The 12,500-nt window shown below is 35.3% G+C and overlaps 1 protein-coding gene and 1 long non-coding RNA gene across 10 annotated transcripts in view; one reads left to right on the top strand and one right to left on the bottom strand.

Moving 5' to 3' along the window:
* Positions 1 to 12,500, top strand: part of LOC136850694 (sericin-2-like) — a 385,966-nt gene that overhangs the window by 266,938 nt on the left and 106,528 nt on the right. For 6 of the 9 annotated variants that reach the window (XM_067124513.1, XM_067124507.1, XM_067124514.1 and 3 more), the window contains one exon: positions 10,468 to 10,519. The exons of the other annotated variants lie outside the window; for them this stretch is intronic. The gene's annotated coding sequence lies outside the window, so the exon portion shown is untranslated. The remainder of the gene's footprint in view (positions 1 to 10,467; positions 10,520 to 12,500) is intronic. 9 annotated transcript variants of the gene reach the window in all.
* The window catches only part of LOC136850697 (uncharacterized), a 553,838-nt gene that overhangs the window by 40,633 nt on the left and 500,705 nt on the right, over positions 1 to 12,500 (bottom strand). The window lies entirely within an intron of this gene.

Here is a 12,500-nt window from a genome sequence, read left to right on the forward strand (position 1 = left end):
TACATACGCCATACGCCTTTCGAACAATGGAAAGGGATAATGCGAAGTTCTTCAAGAAAATCTTATCCGCCTCCAAAGGTATCACCATAAAAAATCGTTTTTTCTGTGAAAATCCTATTCACCATCTGACCATTTCTCCGAACAAGGGGTGGATCCAGAAAATATGAATAAGGAAATATGCTGAAAGTGACTTGTGGACTGGCCGGTGTTTCTACACAGAAAAATTCTATATGGGTAATAGGTACGAGAACCTAAGGAGTGGTTAGAACATTTCGAAGTGTTTAAATATGAAAAGATGAAAGAGGAGAATTATGAGGGTGAAATCAAATGAGAAAGACGAAGCTGTGACTATTAGACAGATGGTATACGAATGGAAGTACTTATTTCTATGGTCATTTGAGAGTATATTTAACAGACGATGGTATGTTGAGAGTAGAGGCATTGCATAATAGGTTACGCAAGGAAGGGAACACGGGATCTGTAAAGAGTTGGTATTGACTCAAAAGGTGAAATATTCCACTCACCAACACATATAACTCACACATATCGGTACTTGTATATTTGTTCACATAATGAAACACGCAGATTTAAGTAACAATGGAATTCTTATAATGGTTACTTGATAAATTCATTAAATGAAAAAGTAAAATATTTTTCGACTATAACCAGCTTCTTCCACAAATTTGCATTTTTCTTATTCCAATCTTTGATAATAAAACAATGGTTAATCCTCAATACGGGAATGTCTTTTCTGGTTCAGTTACCTCATAAGCGCATCAGGTCTACGCTTTGCGCTCTCTCTCTCTCTCTCTCTCTCTCTCTCTCTCTCTCTCTCTCTCTCTCTCTCTCTCTCTCTCTCTCTCAGTAATCTATCTGATAGAGCAATGTCTGTTGTTTGCTATTCATTTTCTTTTAATTTCATATAACTCAAACGGACCTATAGTTTTCACATAAACTTGTACCACTTGGAATAACCTTGTAGATAAAGGTACATTAGATAAGGGGTCAGTATCAAAAGAGTTTTGGGAGGATGAATATGAAAAAATAAAAGCATCCAACTAAACTATACAATTTTTTTTTACTTTTCTTGGAGGAGAAGAGGCTACTAGATAAGTGAAAAAGGATAAAAGGCATATATTACAACTACATTGAAATCTCAGTCGTTTACTAATAATGACATTGGTCGTAATCCTGACGGTTCAACTTCCTTCATATTACCAGTAACACCACACTTTACTAATATATATATATATATATATATATATATATATATATATATATATATATATATATTATATATATATATCCCTCCATGTTCTCTTCGATGGTAAAAATCTTTCCAAATGCGGGAAAGAGTTATTAAGTGCTATAAAGTTGGAAGAAATCATAGAAGATTTCGCAGAAGTATAGAAGACAACCAAAATGGTGGATTATTGCAAAACAGAAGCAATAATCGAATAAAAACGTATGGGGGAAGTAATATAATTATGATCACATTTAGACAAGACACCTTTGAACAAAATCAGAGAAATAACCCTTTAGCGTTTTGAATCTCACTTTGTGTATCAAGGAACCAATAAAATATAAATGGGTTTCTCTAAGAAATAAACAAATGAGTGAATCAACAACATCTTGAAGCCGGCGTGTGAATTATCTCCTCCACCGGGGAGATGTAGACGGGTATTAGGCCCTTTAAGGGACGGGATTAGGGGTGACAGTAAGGGTGTCAGAAAATCTGGGGACAGAGACCTTCTCCATTCTCTCTCCTCTTCCCCCGCCCCCCCGGCTTCCCCCAAGGCTATACAGTGACAGTTTCATCTCCGTCGATTACGGACACTTTAATATTCATCGCCGTATGCAAATGAAGCTTTTACTTATAATGTGAAGGAGATTTTCCCCGGATAATGTAACGAGAAAATTATGGCCTAATGAACGGTCGACCATCCGGTTGAGCTTCATCTACTTTTTTTTTTTCTTTAATGCATGGGGGTGGGGGGGGGGAAGAAGGAAGAGCTTGACATGCACAAAATTATCCATGTATTTTAGCAACTTGTATCTATGCATGCAGGTATAAACTTCATTATTCATAATTGAATACTTAGCTTGGAACCTAGGAAACAGTATTAGCCTTTTATAAAGAAAATACCCCTTCTTCGTTATGGATAATGTGGTAAAGATTTGTAATGATCTTACAAATTATATAAAATTATATTTTCTTTATGATTATAAAACTATGCAGGTGAAACATCCTTCTAGGACTGCCAAGAATGCCTACTTTGGCTCAACAGTTAGCTATTAAAATCAATAAACGTGGAAAATGAGAGATTAGAATTAAAAACTCAAAAGCGGAAAACTTCGATTATTTCCTTCAAGTTACAAAACCAAACCAAAGTAAAACAAAATATTCAAATATGATAACATCAAAGGAAAAAACGTAGTAGTAAATTAGTACATTTAAAGATATCAAATACAATTATCACCAATTAAAGTATTTGAGATGGAAGGAAAAAGTTAGATATGTCAATCTTATTTCTCAATAAACTAACATTCTAGAAATTGGCAGTCAAATAATTTATATTTAAATACATTGGAGAAAAATAGTGATTACTAAAGTAACTGTCGAAACATACTGTTTACTTCAAGAAATGAATAAAAAAATGATTGGGTTAGACAGTGGAAATTTTGTTTTAACAGAGACCCCTGTAAATACATAATACGACATCTACGCCAAAAGTTAACAAGATTCAGTTATCGTATGGAGCATTGCGAAAGGATACTTAATTAAGACAGAGACCTCAGTCAAGGTCAAAGTGGAAAGTAGGTTTTTTACTCTCAACAGGTTAATGTGCGCCGACACTACAGTAAAAAAAAAAAAAAAAAAAAAAAAAAAAAGTCATAAAACTTGTCTGAAACCTGTTGCACGCACATTATACATAGGATGAAAACAAGTCAATGACCAGAAGTAGAAAATGAATCCTTGGCTAGTGCTAGATAATAGCATGTAGCACTGATTAGGACTACCAATAAGCTGCTGACTTGTATTCAACCTGTTTGTGATATGCAAGTGGTAAATTGCAGCTATGTGTATATGACATTTATTGTAGTGTGGACACAATCTAAGGCGGTGTCCACAATGGCCCCTGTGGGCTTGCTCTATGTGAATAGGGCTCATCTCCTAAATAATAATAATAATAATAATAATAATAATAATAATAATAATAATAATAATAATAATAATAATAATAACCACATGTCAGTAAAGAAAGAGGACTTCATTCTTGTTGCAGCTTCGGGCTACCATCCATGCGCCGTAGCTGTGAGAAACGAAACCCTAGTGATTGGGTGCATCATAGTCTTCACCAAAAAACGAAGGAAGCATACGTCTGCTTAAATTGCTTGAAACGTAATGATACTAGTTTCCAGTTACTCAATACCATGTCTTCAACAGGTCAAAAATTTTGTGGTGGTACAAATCAGTCTACCATACAGCATTTGTCAGAGACGCAGTTCTACTAACAGTCACTGACCTGTCTCAGTTATATGTATGATAATGGTGCCGAAGTGAGTTTATGAAATTTTGTACTGCAATGTGGACACACCTGAGTGGATGGTCTGAGAAAGACAACATGAAAAGTAAACTGAGGAAAAGCATGCTTACATCATTACTGAAACGTCCTTGACGGACAGTCTCTCGTATCAAATCGTTTCAGAGTATTAGCAATTTTCTAAAGGCAATATTAGAACCTACGCAACACTTTCAGTTCAAAAAGTCCCTCTTAAACACAACTTTACTGCTTGCAATGGCGTCTCGGTACCAAATAAATTTTTCATAGGGCGCCCTCAGCACTTACTAACCTTTTCAATGAACAGTATTAATAACCTACTAACCTTTTTAATGGTCAAAATAAAATGTTTGATGAATAACAATAAAAGTCATTAGTGCATGTCCATCAATTTTAAATACATAGCATATATCACCCTCCACAAAGCAAATCTGGGGACTATTACATCTATTTTATTGGCAGCCTTAGAGTCGATCTAGCATTTTACAATGGCCATACCCATATCATTCCCAGCACTTTTAATGGGCATTTTCATGGCCGTACCCGTTCCAACCTATTTCAGCAGCCCATCTATTTTCGACCTAAACCTTTTAGTGGGTGTTAGCGGTAGCCTTCCCTTTTTTTATGTTTGTTTTGCGCTGAGTAAGCTTAGTAACTGCTTAAGCTTTCAATGGGCTACTCCCTACCTTCATAACTTTTTTAAGGGGCAGCCTCAATAAACCAATGATTTTAAAATGAGCATCTTTCGAAGTACAACCTTATTATCTGTCGGCCATTTCGGCTGATAATCTGTAAATATCCCCAATACTTCTTCATGGCAAATCTTAGATTCTGCCAAATACTGAAAAATGAGGAGTCTCGGTTTTTACGGATAAAAAAAAACGTAAAGAGCAAATATAAGTGCATTTACATATGTGGCACAAAAACACTAATAAATTATTATTCATAATAGGTATAAGTAGATCGCTTGCTTAACTGAATGCTTTATTCACGGACTGTGTGAAGTAGGTACAAATTAAAATCTAGTGACATTTTGTAACTAAATCTTAGTTACTTACTAAATCTTATGCACTGAATTACCATCAAGGCCTGTTAACGTTCATCAACTAGATTTCAAAGTAACAGGGTGTAACTTAGCTCCCAAAATGTATTCTTATTTTTAAGTTCGTCTTACTAAGAAAAATAAACAACCTTACAAACTTCAAAAATAAAATTATGAGCTCTGTATCATTTCACAGCTCGTATGATGGCATATGAAATAAAAACTGTAATCTACTGGTTACAAAAAAACTTTGACATTTTAAGGACATACTTGATCAAATCAATTCATAAGAAATTGCTGTTACTATAATCAATGTGGCTTTGAAATTTTGGGCTTTTATGATCAAAATTTGTAAAAATAATTACTGATGTTTTAGTTATAAATTATCAATATGAATAAGATAAAACATATATGTAACTGATTATGATATATTTACAACACTGAAGATGTTTTTCAGTGTTGTTTTTCACTTTTCGAGGAAAACAGTTTAATCACAATACTTCTGGAATTATCTACAATATTTTTTTTTAAATGTTGGGTACATTTTAGATATGTGATTATATATGATTCACTCAAACTTGAAGGCAAAAAGGACCTTGATTTTGAGGGTATTACTTGATGGACAATTATTAAGAGCTGCTGTTATAAAATATCATTAGAAGAGCGATATTCAGTATGTTTCTGCTAGTGCGTATCAATGTACTGTTTTGCGGCATTCCGCGCTTTTCGGCGCACAGGTGAATGCCTGATGATCTGCGGGCTCAGCACAGGGGTGACTGAACGAAATGTCACCTTAGACCAGCCGTGTCAGCGGCTCGTGAGCGGAAGGGCTCATCGGCGTTTGGTCTCGAATGTTCTGGAAGCTTTGTCCGTTAGAACCCGGATATGGGTGTGTCGTGAAGAAGGGGTTTGTGCGTTTGTGTAAAATGAGGAATAGCTTTTCGGGTAAGTGCCTGGAGCTTCCGTAAAGTGCCGTACATTCGTTTTGGAGGAGGCGAAGTGTGACTTCTCTGAGGCCCAAGTTCCTTGTTGTAAGGGTGAGTGTTAAAGATAGACAGCAAATTCACATTTTAGTGGGCTATAATTTCCTTTAACATTTCCTTCTACGTGGTGCAATGGGGACAACGTGGACTAAGTTGGTGTTAATACTAATGGGAGATGATTTCTCTCTACAGATATTTCATGGATAGTCATGTGCATGCATATTCATGCATAGTTATGAGTAGACACACATTCATATGAACATGGCCACTACGGGGTGTAGCCACTTAAGCGAACTGGGGACACAAAGACATGAAATTAGAATGGAAACTGAATAGTGATTGGGGGTTGAGATGGGGAGAATCCCAATTATAGTTCCTGTGACTGATAAAATGTTTGGGAAGACCTTTTTCTTTCCATTTTAGTATTTTATCTATTTACCATTTTTAACCTGTCATATGTTAGATTTGCAGACTAAACTATTTTTGTAAACACGGTTTGATTTATACGCATTAGATGTAGGGTTTACTATTCGTGAGAGAGAGAGAGAGAGAGAGAGAGAGAGAGAGAGAGAGAGAGAGAGAGAGAGAGAGAGAGGCGGAACCGCTCGATCACGTCTACCAACACTACAGTTAAGATAACTATGGGAAGATTCTGTGTAAAAAAATATACACTGCTGGCCATGAAATATTTAAACTGACTAAAAAATTCGGTGGCCTTGCCATTTAAAGTCAATGTTGTTTCATTTGATTCTGAAGAAACTACTGTAATTTCAAACCTCAAAAATCCGTGAGTTCTTGAAAAGGTTGATCATCTCGAGAAGTCGCCTAATACACGTTTTCAACTATTTTCAGCAAAATTAGAACGAATCTAAATTTACACGAAGCTTCGTTAGTGGAATTAATGGAAATATTAAAATTAAGCCGTAAAGGTTTGTATAACAATGGACATTTTGGCATCAGATTAGGAGGTTCATGAATAATGTTAGGCTTCAGCTCTGTATCGTGCATAGATTAAATGATCTAAGCTTAAAACCAAACAATAACAAAAGCGCGTCCATATTTAATGCGCCATGCAACTTATACCCCACCCCACCTATTTAGGACGTTGTACCAAGACAGGTTATTGCTCCCCCCTTAAAGCTTTACGATCGCGTAAAAATACTTTCAGCAATTTGGAAGTTATAAAAACTTCCTAAGCAGCTAAGTTTATTTAGACACGTGTTCCGGAACTTGATATTATCGCCCGAATCTCTTTGTCCCTCAACAACAACAATAACAGCATAACAGTAGCTCCATTGCTTGCAAATGAAGTAGATATGGAGACTTTATTAATCAGAATAATAAAAATCCATTGCTTGAAGAGCAAGAGGTGAGGTGCATGCGTGAAACGAAAAGTATTTCTTGGAAAAATTCTACCGATGAAATCTTGATAAAGCACTTCCCCTGAAACTGGACTGGGAAATGTTACAGAACAAAGATAAGATTCTGTACTAAACGCTTTTGCACCTGAGAGTTTTAATTACATTTAAGAATTTCACTTTCAAAAGACTGACTGACTGAAGAATGAGCAATTATTTTAACGAACATCTCTACGTCCACTGAGTAACATAACGTTATCAGGGATAACGTGCGTATGATTTACAGACATAAAAGGAACTAAACACTATTTCAAGTAGAGAAATTTCTTGTGGTGACCAGAAGACAAAAGAACCTTAAAGTCGCAACAGAATGATAACCAATAAAATTTGCAGAAACAAGTGAAAAAAAAACCGCATATGTCACGGTCCCATAAACATCACTCCAGCTTTAGTGTGACATAACAAACACAGAAACAAAACACCCCCACATATTCATCATTTTTGGGAAAAAGGGACCAGGTTCCAATCAATGCCACTGCTCACCACCCCACACACCACCTCTCCACTCTCCCTCTCAAAAGGGACTCCTCTCTCCCCCAGCGTCCAGCCAAAGTTCCAATCAGGTGAATATAAAAAAAAAATAAAAAAAATTAAAGAAAAAAAAAATATCAGGGAGAATAAAATCACAGTTGCTAAAGCATAAAACTCGTCTATTTTTCACTCGGAATAAAAAGAGAGAAAATAACTATCCGTAATAAAAGAACGCATGTAACGCTGAAAATCGCTATTGACATTAGAGAAACGGACGCTCACAAAGAGCACAAAGCAATTACTTTTGAAACAATGTCCTGTATTCTCTGCGAATTGGGTTCGACCCCGCTGCAACATTTTTTTTAAATCTCTCTCTCTCTCTCTCTCTCTCTCTCTCTCTCTCTCTCTCTCTCTCTCTCTCTCTCTCTCTCTCTCTCCGTTAAAAAGAACACAACAGGTTCGCTTAAGTGCTGCGTGTATGCGAAAGTGAGCTTTCGAGTATTGCAAGATGAACCAGAAAAGATACTCATCCTAATTTTCATAAAAAAATACAGGGATATATATATATGTGTGGGTGTGTGTGCGTGTGTGTGTGTGTAAGTGTGTCGCGTGCATGTGTGAGTGAGAAAGAGAGAACAAGCAATTCTACTCGTTGAAAGTAAATAAACTCCAAACTGCACTCAGACCCCCATCAGCTCATATGCATAATACTAGTAGGATCAAATGCGATTAAAATGTATAAAAAGAAATATGTATCTCCTCAACGCAGAAAACAAGCAAAATGTACAATGAAACTTAAGACAAAAAACAATAAATTGTACAAAGAAACTCAAGGCAAAAAAAAAACAAGCAAACTGTACAATGAAACTCAAGACAGAAAACAAGCAAATTGTACAATGAAGCTCAAGACAGAAAACAAGCAAACTGTACAATGAAACTCAAGACAGAAAACAAGCAAATTGTACAATGAAACTCAAGACAGAAAACAAATTGTACAAAGGAACTTAATACAAAAAAAAGCAAACTGTGCAATGAAACTCAAGACAGAAAACAAGCAAATAGTACAATGAAACTCAAGACAGAAAACAGGCAAATTGTTCAATGAAACTCAAGACAGAAAACAGGCAAATTGTACAATGAAACTCAAGACAGAAAACAAATTGTACAAAGGAACTTAATACAAAAAAAAAAAGCAAACTGTGCAATGAAACTCAAGACAGAAAACAGGCAAATTGTACAATGAAACTCAAGACAGAAAACAAGCAAATTGTACAATGAAACTCAAGACAGAAAACAAATTGTACAAAGGAACTTAATACAAAAAAAAAAGCAAACTGTGCAATGAAACTCAAGACAGAAAACAAGCAAATTGTACAATGAAACTCAAGACAGAAAACAGGCAAATTGTACAATGAAACTCAAGACAGAAAACAAATTGTACAAAGGAACTTAATACAAAAAAAAGCAAACTGTGCAATGAAACTCAAGACAGAAAACAAGCAAATTGTACAATGAAACTCAAGACAGAAAACAGGCAAATTGTACAATGAAACTCAAGACAGAAAACAAATTGTACAAAGGAACTTAATACAAAAAAAAAAAAAAGCAAACTGTGCAATGAAACTCAAGACAGAAAACAAGCAAATTGTACAATGAAACTCAAGCAAATTGTACAATGAAACTCAAGACAGCAAACAAGCAAATTGTACAAAGGAACTCAAGACAAAAAAAAAAGAAAACTGTAAAATGAAACTCAAGACAGAAAACAAGCAAATTTTACAATGAAATTCAAGATTGAACACAAGCAAATTGTACAATGAAACCCAAGACAGAAAACAAGCAAATTGTACAATGAAACCCAAGACAGAAAACAAGCAAATTGTACAATGAAACTCAAGACACTAAACAAGCAAATTGTACAAAGGAACTCAAGAAAAAAGAAGCAAACTGTACAATGAAACCCAAGACAGAAAACAAGCAAATTGTACAATGAAACTCAATACACTAAACAAGCAAATTGTACAAAGGAACTCAAGAAAAAAGAAGCAAACTGTACAATGAAACTCAAGACAGAAAACAAGCAAAATGTACACTGAAACTCAAGTCAAAACAAGCAAAATATACAATGAAATTTAAGACAAAAACCTGCAAAATCTACAATGAAACTCAAGACCAAAAACACGCAAATTGTACAATGGAACTCAAGACTAAAAAACGAGCAAAATCTACAATGAAACTCAAAACAAAAAACAAGCAAATTATACAACGAAACTAAAAAAAGCAAAATCTACAATGAAACGTAAGACAAAAAACAAGCAAACGGTACAAGGACACTCAGGAGAAGAGCTCAGAACAGCACACAGGTTTACCTTTAACCCGGAAGAAGCTTGGGAAAACGAGGGACGAAGGGAAATCAGCATTAACAAGAATTGATTTTCCAGCAGGGAAACACACACACACACAGGCACACGCACAGACACACACACACATGCAGATGGAGCTCAGTGCATTTTCAGAGTCAATTACTTTTGCAAATTCGGCAAATTGGAACGTCCCAAATTGACTTTCCACGTTTAAATGAGCTGCAGATTTCTAAGCTTCACTCCAGGGTGTGAAATTTCTCTCTCTCTCTCTCTCTCTCTCTCTCTCTCTCTCTCTCTCTCTCTCTCTCTCTCTCTCTCTCTCTCTCATTTTGATAGCGTGGGAAGAATGGAGATAAATAAAAGGGTAAAACTCGTTCATATATATTATATGAAAATGTTATTTTATTTTCTTTACACCAGGTACACGGCATACTCTCTCTCTCTCTCTCTCTCTCTCTCTCTCTCTCTCTCTCTCTCTCTGATTTTACGTAATGTTGGAAGAATGAAGCTTAATAAAAGGGGTAAAAATTATCCATAATTATAATAAAACAGTAACTTATATATATTTATAATAAAGGCAAAACTTGTACATAATTATACAGTTCCTTTATTTTCTTTTCATTTTAGGTACACGATATAGCCTGCCGGAGACATAAAGAATCAGCTGGATAGATAAAGGGTGAGTGAAAAACTTCATTTTTCTTGGAATTAATTCTTTGTGATCATATGTTAAATTTCAGACACAATCACACACCTTTCTTATAACAAAAGGAGAAATACATGAAAACTTGGGATAGCAGCAGGTACAAGTGACAGTAAATGATAGCATACATACCTTAAAAAATACAAATGAACTCAGATTTGAAGAGAAAGGGAGTAAGAAGTTAGCATAAAAGGGACGAACAGTAATTAAAGTGACTGAATTCTTGACTCCTCGTCTCCACTTAGCAAGTGATAAAACCGATATATATATATATATATATATATATATATATATATATATATATATATATATATATATATATATATATATATATATATATATATATATATATATATATTTATATATATATATATATATATATATATATATATATATATATATATATATATATATACATATACTGTACGTATATTTGTTTTCCACCATACTCTAGTCTTTAGGGGTGAAGCTGTCAGCCCCACGCCCTTTTCCCTAATCTCAGCACAGGCTGGTACCCATTTAAAGCTAGGTGAACTATGGGATCGACCCGGGCGCAATCCAGTTTATTATACCTTTTCCCCTTTGGAGTCATTAGTTCTGGTTTCCACTATATCTATTAGGATGAAGTTGCTAGACCCACCTCCTGGCGTACTGATGTTCAAGGGGTATAAAATCTGAAGGTTAATTTGCCAAAAAGCAATATACCAAATGAAAAAAGAGAATGGCCAAGTGATTTATAGAACAATTGCATATGGCTATTGCAAGCTCTAAGTCGGCACAAGTATGAGATATGTCTTGAAAGTAGTAAATCCCAGAATCACGCCATCCAAGAAATAATATATCATTTTATATCGCCACTTTATTTAAGAAGCCTGGTTTTATAGGCAATTACAAAGCTAAAAAAGGTTATAAATGTGCAATATTAACATGCAAAGCCATAGAGCGAAATAAAGGGCTAGAGTGAATTACTAAAAAACTATAGTAAATCATTCTCCACTGATGTCGGAACTGGAACTGGAAATGGAATATAAAATTTAGGCCAAAGGCCAAGCGCTGAGACCTATGAAGTAATTCAGCGCTGAGAGGGAAATGGGGAGTAAAGGAAGTTTTAAAGGTGTAACAGGACAACCTTGCAGTTGCACTATGAAATAATTGTCAGGAGAGAGTGGAAAGTAATATGGAAGAAAGATAATAAGGACGGAGGTACAGTAAAAGGATTGTTTTGCTGTACATCCCTTCATATTATCTATGTCAAATAGTACCATATTGATTATTTGTACAAACATTGCATTATTGGGAAAAAATTACAAATCTAAGCAACGTGTCAGTAAACACCGTCCTGTCCTCTCGTAATACGAGACCAAACAACGAAAAGACAAACCCTTCCAAAATATCTATGGTTCCCTACTTGTAAATAAGGGATCCCTGGGCCAGAATTAAACATCGATACGTGAATACACCGCCGGGAACACAATGGGCCGGGTCTCATTATCCGAATGTTCCGAGAAATTCCAAGAAGAGGAAACTTTTCCACTGAAGTCAAAATTAAAGGCCCCCCCAACAAAGGTGCCGCCTCTCTCTCTCTCTCTCTCTCTCTCTCTCTCTCTCTCTCTCTCTCTCTCTCTCTCTCTCTTCTAACCTATAACACAAAAGACAAACAGAGAGAGAGAGAGAGAGAGAGAGAGAGAGAGAGAGAGAGAGAGGGAGGGGGCCTAACACAAAAATCTTAAGAGTATATCAAGTATAATTACACGAACTTAAGCTCCATAACCATTTTCTATTTTTAATGATAGTTATTGTACAAGACATAAAACAAACAATTAAAATTTGGATTTAACTGATTCTATAATACAGAAATTTAAATTGAAAAAATGCTTAATTAAGAAGTAAGCAACTACTCACCAAACCGGCAGTTAGTTTAAAAAACTGTTGAGAAAAAATGGACAACGATGCTCTC

The sequence above is a fragment of the Macrobrachium rosenbergii genome, chromosome 22 (genome assembly GCF_040412425.1).
Source record: "Macrobrachium rosenbergii isolate ZJJX-2024 chromosome 22, ASM4041242v1, whole genome shotgun sequence".
Classification (NCBI taxonomy): Eukaryota; Metazoa; Arthropoda; class Malacostraca; order Decapoda; family Palaemonidae; genus Macrobrachium; species Macrobrachium rosenbergii.